This window comes from Hevea brasiliensis, chromosome 4, assembly GCF_030052815.1.
Source record: "Hevea brasiliensis isolate MT/VB/25A 57/8 chromosome 4, ASM3005281v1, whole genome shotgun sequence".
Classification (NCBI taxonomy): Eukaryota; Viridiplantae; Streptophyta; class Magnoliopsida; order Malpighiales; family Euphorbiaceae; genus Hevea; species Hevea brasiliensis.
In genome coordinates, this window is record NC_079496.1 from 31,247,041 (window position 1) to 31,259,555 (window position 12,515).

The window sequence follows — 12,515 nt, forward strand, 5'->3', positions numbered from 1 at the left end:
GCAATTAGGATCATTAGCAATTGACTTACAATTTGTTGTAACTAAAATATGTATTTTTGCAATAAAATAAAAAGTTTATATGTTGCATGAAACCCTAGGTGCATTAAAATTTAAAATTGCTAATTTTGCACCCTTTAGTATATTTTTCTTTCAATATTATCAACTAGAATTGTGATACTAGGAACTTGGATTAGAGAAGCTAGTACCTGGGACACTGGTGCAGTTGGCGAATGTACCTAGACTATAGATATGTTAGTTCCTTTATGATTGTTGCCACCCCCCTCTTCCCCAAAGGAGCCAAAGGTCACCTAGGGCATCTGTACTTGCTGAGAAACTAGTACCATCTGAGGACCTGTAACCACCTTTACATTATAAACACCAAGGTGAGTTACTAGGTTAGTTTTACTAAGAATTTATGTGGGGATAATAATCCTGCTATTGGGATGGATGATCTACACTTATACCCTAGATTGGTTAGCCGCCTCCTTTTCCCTCCTATGAGGTGGCTAGTACTTTTTTTCACTATTAGCACAACTTCTATCAAAACTATTATTAAGAGTTCCTGACTGAGGTTGCCCCTTAAGCTCCCTAGCGCCTTTAAATACCATGTCAGATTCCTCTAACCTAGAGATCTAGCCATTAGACAATACTGGTGATTTGAGTTTCTCAGATAACAATTGTGTGGAAGAAACCACTTTCGCCATGCTTACATCAATTCTATCTATTGGTTGGTTAAGGCTTCCCATCCACCTTTCCATGTCCTTCATCAAGACATCAATGATGGTTGCTGCAAGATTTTCTTTATAAACTGTCTCATCTCACCCCTGAGTTAGATCAGTAGACAAGGTATGCACAATTAATGTGACAACCAGATTTGAATTTCTTTTTCATGAGTAGCTAGCCTCTTTTTAAAATGTTACACCATGAGGGGAACTTGATCATTTGAATCAACTGTCTAGGCCTTCCATCCGTGTCCTAAGACCCAGTAGTTCCTTTACCAGGCATGCTTCTGGTTTATGGAGGCATGATGTTACCTGAAAAAATGATAATGTTATTTTAGCACTGTATGATAGGTCCCACTGGGGGTGCTAAAAATTATTTTCTATGAAAAACAATTTTGGCTATCTTACAGCTTGTAGTTTGTGGGCTTGGCAGATCTTGAGTAATCACCTAAACGTGCAAATGACTTCTTGAAGCAAACGGTTATGAAAACTAACTAAACTAAACACAGCTTCGTCAATCTCATGGGTAATTGAAGGCAAGCGTGTTGAAAATTGTAAAGAGCTTAGATTGATTGATTGAAAAAATGAGTACAAGGCTTTGAAAAGTAAATTGCAATAGTTTGGAAAAGTAAATGACAATAAAAGTAAAAAGATAAATAGACTGTTGGAATATGGTTGTATTGTTACATTGAGTTGTTAGAGCTTTTCACATTATTACTCATGATATTTATAGCTCTCATTGCAAGTACCTGAAACAATTTGAAAGACACACTTTTATGTTCTATAGTTGATAGAAGTTACCTATCCACTATTTGCAACATCCTTAACCTCTCACAACTTCCCATAACTGCTTCTATACATTATCTGCTAACCATTCTTGATATTTATCTCCTAACTAGCTATAATTTTCTATTAATTTATTTTGAGCCTTTAATTAATTAAATCAATTAAAAGAGTTATTAGGGCTTTTCTCATTATTGTTCATAGTATTTATAGCTCTTTTTGCAAGTACCTGGAAGGATTTGGAAGACACATTTTTACATTCTGTAGTTGATGGAAGTTCCACTATTTGCAACATCCCTTAACCTCTCACAAGTTCCCATAATTGCTTCCATACATTATCTGCTAACCATTCTTGATATTTATCTCCTAACCACTTATAATTATCTATTAATTTATCTTGGGCCTTTAATTAATTAAATCAATTGAATAGAATTAATTAAATTAATTTTACAAAAAATCAATTTAATTAATCTTAGGCCTAAGCACAAAAAGGTACTTTTTTAGTGTAAACACTAATATTACAATAATTAATATAAATTAAAGTTTTAATACTATTTTTATAATAATTCTACTTAAACTAGAAAAACATATTATAATTTTTAATATAGTAATTATATAATTTTAATTCTATAAGTATTATTAATTCATAAAAAATTATTTAATTTATTTTAATGAAATTAATAAAAACATTAAACACTGAATAATTGTTTTAAATATTTAAAAACTTATAATATTAAATTTTATTTTAATTTTGAATAAAAACATTTTAATTAATTAATTATATATATATATAAATGTGGGAAGGTGAAAATTGGGATTACCCAATATTCCCTTTGAATAAAATAGAAATATCATAAATTTATTTTAAAAACTATTTTTAGAGTTTTATTTATATATTTTTTTACTAATATGATTAATTTATTAATAAAAAAAGTTTACCGAGGGCTTATTAGTTATTCATTTAAATGATTTTTTATTAAATAGTTTTATTGATGCTTGTTAATATATTAAAATTCATGATAATTTTGTATCAGATAATAAAGGACTAATAATTTTATATATGTATAAATGTTTGAAGGGGGGCCATTTGATTTGCCAAAATTGCCTTTAATATTTATGTTACTTACAGTATTATAAAATGCAAATAAACTAAAAAAACTAAAAAAGTTAAAATAGGAAGAAAATAAACTAAAAACTTAAGAAAAACATTGAATTAGGAAGAAATAAGATGAAATTAAATAAAACTCTTTTCTAGTATAATTCTATCTTAATTTAATAATAATAATAATAATAATAATAATAATAATAAATAATATAAATATATTTTAAAATAAAAAAATTATTAATATATTAATTTTAAAGTTTGTATAAATTTAAACTTCTTAGTTAACTTCTACTAAGGTAGCAGAGATATATCATAATTAGAATAAAATTTTATATAAAAAAAGGAATAAAATTGAAATTGTAGTTTTTAAGATAACTTTTAAGTATTTGGTCATTATGGATATAAATAATTATACGCATGTACTAGAGCAATAGGCAATAGGTGCATTACGCTTAAATTCATCAATAATTGTCATGTTATTAGAATATCTGAAATTTGATTTCTAGGTCCAATCATATGAAATGAAGATCGAAGAAGATGATTTTATAGGGATGCCCTTTGTGCTTTTGCCTGATGGAAATTGGATAAAAAATAAAGGCGCAGATTTTTATACTGAATTAGTGGCAGGCCTAAGCCAATCCAAAATATTTGTATTCTACTCTTACTTTCATTACCTTTCTGCCTTAATTTGCTTTATGAAAATTGGATAAAAAATAAAAGTTCATACTTTTATATTTAATTTAGTGGCAGAACTAAGCCAATCTAAAAGGTTTGTGTTCTGCTCTTATTTTCATTACCTGTTTACCTTAATTAATTGGATTATTCTGCATTCAAAGGATGCTTTTTCATATGGTAAAATTTCAGATTTAAAATGTTAATATGCTTTTCAGCATTGAACCTGGCTTCAACGATCTAGAACGCACATTTTATTTCTCTTTATTGCATGCATGCGCAAAGGTTGCTGAAAACTTTGTAGAAAATAAGATTGTTGGAATTGTGTGTGGTTTAGCCCTTTGATGTTTGAGAATTGTTATAATGTAATGTTTGGTTGAATAAATTCAAGTATAGCTCTTCGTATTGGAATAAAAAGTTAGCTAGCAAAAATAGAGTCGTGGTTAATATAACCAAAAATTACTTAAAAGACATGCAATTGCCATGAGATTGTAAAGGATTGGTGCATGTAGTTTAATTGATAAATGGGTAATAATTTGTTGAACTTAATAATCAGTTCACAACTTGCATCGCATGTTTATATATAAGAGTGCTTCTAATTGGTTACTCCTATGGGACTCATGCTTTATATACTGAAAATGGGAATGGTTTTTTGCGACTCCATTTATTTTTTATTTTTATTAATATCATAATTATAATGTAAATAAATTTCAAAAATTAAAATAATAAATTAAATCAAATTGAATTAAAGATTAAAATATTTTAATTCAAATTTAATTAAAACTTTTAATAAATATTTTAATATATATATATATATTTTATATTTATATAATATTATATAAAGAAATAGTTTCATAGTTGTATTTAATTTTCAAAGTTACAATGCCATGAAAACAAATAACAAGAGATTATTAGGTACACTGTGTATATACACTATCCTTACAATCATGTGGGACTCACATTCGTATTACAAAAAGAGTTCACTTTTTTATGAGAGAATGAACACTACTTTTATATGCACTGGGAGTATTCTATAATCTTATACAAATAAAAGAGAAACTGAATAAGTATGAATGGTTATCTTTCCAAATTACAAGTTCTTATTTATAAGACAACCAAAAATAGCTAACAAGTGTTGTTATAAGACATTGATAGTAGCTTAAAGAGCCTGTTTTCAAGTGGCAAACTCACTTATACCTATTTGTTACCTATTTCACAAAATTTAAAGTATGAACAATTTCTACTATAACTTCATGTACAATTAAAAATATCAATTACCAGTTAACTATTTTTTTAATAATTTTATTAAAAATTTATACTTTTTTAATTCATTTTATACTCATTAATATATTTGGTGTTATGATAATGAATGACTAAATTTAAATACCTAATAAACATCAATTACTAAAAAAGAGCTTTTTTTTTTTCTATTACAAGTCTATCTCAACATAAAATTCTAATGCCATTAAAATCTAATTATTTAAGGTAAAACTTAAAAGATAAAAAAATTATTATAATTGTTAAAAGTTAAAACAAAAGGAAAAAAATATTTTTCTATTAATAATTCTCAACATAAAATTCTAATTCCACCAAAATCTAATTATCTAATTAAGCTAAAACATAAATGATAAATAAATTGTTATAATTGTTAAAAGTTAAACAAAATATATAAGAAAAAAGGTATTTTTCCATTGATAATAACACTCTTTTAATTTTATTACATTTAAGTTAATAATTAAATTAATATTAAATATTAATAATTAAATTTAATTATAGGGGATAACTTTTCATAAAAATATAATCTAATCAAAGATAAATTTAATTTAATACATATTTTATAATTTTTAATTTAATAAATATTTTTATTTATAAAATAAATTAAATTAACATTAATATTATTATTTTAATTTGAATATTGAAATTTGAATTTTAATATTTATATGCAAATCGTAAAGAGAATAATTAAAATGTGTAGAGATAAAATTATTATTGTTATTATTACAAGATAGAGTGTTTAGTTAAAATTTGTTTTTAATTTTTATCATAAAATTTATATTTTAAAATACTATAATTTTAAAAATTTTATATTTAATGCATTATTTATTTTTTAATTAAGTGATACTAATATGATATAATATATAAAGAATTATTAAAAAAATAAAAATGAATAAAATTAAATTACAAATACTAATAACGAGTATAAATAATATGCGTGGCACGTTAAATAAAAAACATAATGCTATGGTTTAGATAAAAGCAATGCAAATAAGAAATTATAAATTTATAAGTGAATATAATAATAGGTAAAATTTACTATAAAAAATTTATTATTATAATAAAATTATATAATCATAAGAGTTATATACATATATATATATATATATATATATATATGTATATATAAGCATCATCTCTTTCTGAAAATCCTGAGATTTCTGAATAAGCTTGCTTCAATAATTGTTTAAAGTCTTCGGGGCTTTCAGCTCCTGCTAAAAGTGATTAAATTTTAGTTTTTGTAGTTAAAAAATCTGCTTAATCTGGATTAAAAGCTAGTTGAGCTTTAACTCCATGATATTGTAACCATTTTATAACATTGTCTTTGTAACCTTGATTAATATTGAACTGACGCCACCATTTAACTTTGAAAGTTCTTTGTAATATAAAGTTATAAGAGCTTAAAATTTCCTTAACATCAAAGGCCCATGAGAGTATCCATGGAATTCCAAAGGTAAAAGAAAATGAGAGTAAAAGATACATTCTAAGGCTTCTCATATTTTTCTATAAAATTCAAATCCTTGTTGAATCAGTAATGGTAGAATTTCTCAAATAAGGCCAAAATAGTTCCACTAATTAAAAAATCATGCAGGGAACTTTGTTGGAAAAGTCTTTGATCATGTAAAGAACCAAGAATATGTCCCTATTCTGAGGAAGAACACATTATACCAAGCTTGCTTATAATCAAAATAATTGTAAATGGCTAGCTGAAAGTTAATGGAAAAGGCTCTTCTTATGTATAAACTTTATTTCCAATCTGAGATAGTTAAAACTTTATTAATTTTAATTTTACTGTAAGAGATCTTATGCGTTTCTTTCTCATCAAAGATATGTTTTAACTCTATTGAGCCAAAATTAATGAGGATTAACTCAAAAAATTTTTGATTTTTGTAAGGGTGTTCTTAAATAAAGTAATGGTTGGGTGGAAATGAGGCTTGGAAAATTTCAAAGTAATTTGGATTGGTAATATTTCCATTAAACATTTATGGTTCAAGGATGATAACATGTTTTGCAATGGGTTTGGTAAAATATTGGTTTGCATCAAAAGTTAGACTTTTTAAAAGAGCTTCGGTATAATTGGAGGCAAATTTCGTTTGAACAGAAGGAGAGGAGGAAGATCCAATAGGTTTAGAACTAGATTTTTTTAGGTTTAATCACTGTAAATAGGATTAAGGCTTCAGAAGGAGAAGGTGAAGAGGGTCCAGTTAATCTAGAAGGAGTTGGAGGAGCATACTATAAAGAAGCAAATTGATTAACATAATATTCAGCTGTAACTTTTTTTTTAATAGGAGTTCTCATTTTGCTTTCTTTGAGATTTTCCTTGTAAAATTCACGTGTAAGAAAATCAAGTAAAGAATTCAAAGAATCTTTAATTTATTCTATATCAAAATCAAAAATTCCTAAAAGAGCTTGCCATCTGGCAAAAATTTGTTTAGAAATAAGATTTTTAACATCCTTTGTAAAACATTTTTTGCTGTAGAATAATTAATTCTTAACAAAAACTTTTTACTAATTAAATCATCTTGAAATTTTGTAATACATAAAACTATTGATAAAACTTTCTTTTTTATTGTAGAGTAATTCTTTTTGGTTATATTCCAAATATCAGAATGAAATCTTGCTAATGACTTTTTTCTCTCATTAGGAAGGTGTTGTTTAATAATACCACCACAACCTAAATCAGAGGCATTGATTTCAACAATTAAAAATGCATCAGGATGAGGTATGGCTAAACAAGGAAGATAATGAACCTTTTATTTAATGAGACAGATAATTTCTGTGCGTTGATTAGTCCAAGGTAAAGGCTTCTTTCTAAGTCTATCATAAAGAGGTTTGCACAAAATCCTAATATCTATAAAGAAATCAGAAGCATAATTAAGACATCCTAAAAATCTTTGTAATTGATTTTTATCTTTTAACTCATCAGGAAATTTGGATGTAAATTTTAAAACTTTGGAAATTGATAAAATTTTATTTTCAATAATTTCATGTCCAAAATCTAATTTTTGTTTGAAATAATTTCATTTTATTGGCAAAAACTGCTAATATATTTTGTTTAATAATATTGTAAAATTTTTGCAATTGTATAAAATATTCATTTAATGATTTTGAAAAAAATTAACATATCATTTATATAAACTATTGTAAAATGTTCATGATCCTTTAAAACATCATTCATAACATTTTGAAATTCACTTGGAATATTTTTTAAACCAAAAGACATAACATTTCATTCATAATAACCAAAAGGAACATTGAAACCAGCTTTGTATCTATCTACTTTGGCTATTTTAATAAATCAAAATCCACTTTTCATATCAAATTTACTAAAGATTTTGGCAGTATGTAATCTTCTTAACAAATCTCTCTTCTTAGGTATGAGATATCTAATCCATTGTAAAACTTTGTTTAAAGGCTTATAATTAATTACTAATCTAGGAGCACCTTTTTCTATTTCTACTGCATTCTGAACATAAAAAGCAAAATAACTCAAAGGACTCTTAGATTCTCTAATTAATCCTTTTTATAATGAATCTTTAATTTCTTTCCTACAATAACTTTCTAATTCTTCGTTCATGTGAATTGCATGGCTTCTAGTCGGAATTAATCTTTCATTAAAATCATTTTTGTAAGGTAAATATATTATATTTTTTTTTCCTATTCCAAAAAGCATTAGGAATAGGTGCACAAACTTCTTTCTGAAAAAAGGATTCTAAATTTTTAATTTTTTGAATAATAAAATCCTTATTTAATTCTTCTTGAATTTTTAAAGATTTTTTTTCATCATTCAAATACTCAATATGTTTTTTTCTTTTTATTAATTATATTTACTGAGGATATTGAAATATCTTGTAATATGTTTAAATCTTTCCTTTGAATTGGTAAATAAATTTAAAACAAATCTCTTTTCCTAAAATAGTTGTATTAATGCCATTTTTATCTACATTAAATGGGTATATCATATTTAAAAAAGGAGTTCATAGAATAACACTTTGAGTAATATTCTTAACTAATATAAAAGGTAAATTAAAATAAATACCTTGATTACAAATTTTAGCTTTACTTAATTTATATTTAATTTGTAATCTATTACCATTAGATCCATGTAATCTTTCTATGGTATTTTCATAAAAAATTATAGAAAATAAACCTTCTTGTTTACAATTTTGATCTAACTAGAATATACTAATGCAATTGACGAAAAACCAAAATCACCAATGGAGATAGTAATATAGATAATCCACTTATGATAATTGATTCTTGATAGATTATTAATAAATTCATCTATACTGTAATTGCTTTTACTATCTTCTACTTTTCTTCATTAACATTAGTTTTTTCCTTTTGACTTAGAATCAATTAATTCTAATTCTACTAATTTTCTTTTAAATTAAAAGATTTTTCCTTTTAATTCTCTTATTTCTTGTTTAATGTTTTTAATTTCTTCTTGTAAGTCATTTATATTAAGGGTAATATTTTTCTTCATTTCAAATCTTTGAAATATATATGTTAACTTACAAGGTTCTAAATTATTAACTACCTTTTCTTTAGTTATAAAATTTTTTAAATTTTAAAAAATATTCCTTTTTAATTTCTGGATCATTTATCTTATCTCTAATATCTAGTAAAAACTCTTGTTCACTAGAAATCACATTAATTGCCTTATTACAACAAGGACCAGTGCAAGTACTAGGACATTCATAAGTATCTAATTCTTCAGAACTAGCAAGACTAGAATAATCACCTAAAATATTTAAATCATTATTTTCAAAATCACTAGTTTCTTCATCCTTTCGATCTAAATCAATATCGGAAAGTAATAAATTCATTATTTGTTCTCTCAACTTATCTGACACATCTAAACTATTAATTTTTTCTTTCATTTTACACTAACTTTTGTAATGACCTACTTTTTCACATTTAAAGGAAGTTTTCTATCCTTTTTATAAGATTTTCTTTTAGAAGAACTTGGCTTAACAAATTAATTTTTCTTATAAGATTTCTTATAATATTTCAAAGATTTTTTCCTATGCATTTTTCTTTTTCTTTTATGATGAGCAGAAGAAGCAATAATTTTCTCATAACCATATTGAAAGAAAAATTCTCCTAATTCTATTTTGGATTCTTTTAATTCATTTTTCATTTTAGCTTTTAACTTCAAATCTATACATAAAGCTAAACCTTCATTATTAACAAAGTTAATCAATTCACCATAAGTTAAAGTATCATAAAGTATTTCTGAATTATAACTATCTCTAATTCTTTGTCTAACCTTTTCTCCAAATAGCTTTGATAATCCAGCTATGAATTGATAAACTCATTTTATATAGGTATTATAGGATAGTTTTGCATCTATTTTGCCCTTTTTAATTTAGTAATTTCATACTTTTAGTATATATTCCAGTTAATTTGTTAATTTTACTTTCATTATATTTGATTTTTGGATTTTTGATGTTTTTGATAGGTTTTAATATAGTTTAAAGGAAAAAAAAGTATATATGGGAGAAATTCAAAGTGATTTGAAAAGCTTAAAGTGGTGAGAAAAATGAAGAAAATTCACTTAAAGAAGCAAACCAGTCGAGATTTGCAAGGACCCCAACATGCCCCTTATTGAAGGGCATGTAAAGATAAGAGTTAGTGAGTAGAACCAACATGAGGCATGTTAGATTCAACACTAGGTTGTGTAACCAAAATTTTTGGAACCAAACTCGCTGAAAGTTTCAAGGACTTTAACATGCTCTGTGTAGCTGGTCAGTGCAGACCCTACTTTCGAACCAATATGAGGCATGTTGAAAATCACTGAATTCAATATGGGGCATGTTGAAAAACATTGGCAGATTTGCTAACATAGAAAAATTTTCTCATTTCATATCTTTTACACCTTTTGTCTTTATCCCTTTAGAGACTACTTTTAGGGAAAAACTTTAGGAGGTACATAAACATCATATTCTCATTTTTACTATAAGGAGAAAGAGAGAAAAAAAATTAAAAAAGAAGAAAAGCAAGGAGGAATGCCATCTTTGGAGGAAGGCCACCTACATAGTGACATTTTTTAGCCTCTATTTTTAGAGATTTCAATTCTCTTCTTCTGGGTTCTTTTAATTTTAATCTTATTTTCATATTTTCTTACTTTATTTTATATTTTCTACTTGTAAATACAAACATGAATGAGTAGATACTTAAGATTTCAGAGTTAGATGTAATAATTTAAGTTTTATTTATGGATTTAGACTGGTTTTAACCAAATTTTAATATATATAAGTTTTAATTCTTATATTGTGTACTAATTTACATATCCATTATTAGTACCCTTTGGGTTTTTATTCTTAATCTTAGATTAAAGGACCGAGAGGTGAAAATTTGTGATAGATAATCAAGATAATAAGCTTAATCACCTAGTGTTAGAAATAAACTAGTGGGTTAAGAAGAATTTTTAATTTTATTAAAGTGCTTAAATGGTTTTGGATAATTAAACATCGTATAATAATGGGGTTTAGTTTCCTTTAAAGCATACTTTATTTTGCTTGAAAGAGAAATTAAAGGAAATCAAAATCAACTTCCTTCGAACTTATATTTCCCTTAAACTTGGTTTTGCCAATCCAAATCACAATAAAATTTACTCAATGAACCTCAACTCTGGAATAAACTTTGCCATTTATTAATTAAATCTTTATTTACTTTCTGGTATTTTAGTAAATTAGCATAGTATTTTGAAATTTAATTGCTTAACCTATTATAATTTTCTTATTTTATAATTTAAATTGCTAAATCTCATCTTTTAATATTTGGCGCACACCTTATTGTTAGCCCACATAATCATAACTTTTATAATTTGTGACTCAAACATCAAATCTCTGTGGGAAGATATCTTTTCTTTACTACTTGAATGATTCATATACTTGCGAAGTACAAACCAAGTTTTTGGTGCTGTTGTCAGGGATTTAATTTTGTTTCATATTAGATGATTGATTGTTTCGTTAATTTGGGCATTTTATTTTTTATTTTTAATTTTTCTTTACTATTTTACTTTGAGATTTTATTTCTTTGGTTTTTTTAGGTGCTTATCTTTTATATGAGAAGAACAAGAAGTGAGGAAATTGATTTAATTTTTGAACTTGAAATTGAGAAAACAGCTAAGGCTTTGAGAGTAAAATAAAAAAGAAGAAAAGCTGAAATTAGAATTCAGAGACAACAAGCGCAACATCAAGAACAACAAGAGATAGAAGCTATGGCAAGTAACAACAACAACAACAACAGATCAATTAAGGATCATGCTTCTCCTAGTTTTGGTGATTTTTGACCATGTATTACAAGGCCTAGAGTGGAAGCAAACAACTTTGAGTTGAAGCCTTCACTTTGTTAAATGGTTCAATAAGCACAGTTTGGGGCAGGTCCTATTGAGAGTCCACATGTGCACCTTGCACATTTTCTTGAGATAAGTGACATGCTGAAGATAAATGGAGTGTCAGATGATGCTATTTATTTGAGATCATTTCCTTTTTCTTTGAAGGATCATGCTAGGGAATGGTTGCATTCATTATTTATAACTACTTGGGATGAGTTGTCATAAGCTTTCTTGGCTCAATACTTTTCTCTTAGCAAGACTATAAAATTTAGGAATAAATTAACTTCTTTTAGACCAAGGGATGATAAGAGTCTATATGAGGCATGGGAGAGATAAAAGGATCTTCAAAGGAGATGTCCACATCATGGAATCCCTAAATGGATGCTAGTTCAACATTTTTATAATAGTGTTTCTCCAGCTATCAGAAGTATAATTGATGCATCTTCAGGAGGTGATCTTATGGAGGAGTCAGAAGATGAAGCTTATTCAACATTGGATAAAATTGCTTACAATAATTATTAATGGAGATGTGAAAGGAATGAAATGAAGAAGTCATTAGCTGGTGTTTATGAGTTAGATGCTATGAGTATGTTCAATGCCAAATTTGATACTT

At 26.1% G+C, this 12,515-nt stretch overlaps 1 non-coding gene across 1 annotated transcript; it reads right to left on the reverse strand.

Annotated features, from left to right (window-relative positions):
- Positions 1–12,166: 12,166 nt before the first annotated feature.
- On the reverse strand, positions 12,167–12,273 carry LOC131179827 (small nucleolar RNA R71). The gene has a single exon (XR_009148713.1). It is a non-coding gene; the product is annotated as a small nucleolar RNA R71 (small nucleolar RNA).
- Between the last annotated feature and the right edge of the window lie 242 nt (positions 12,274–12,515).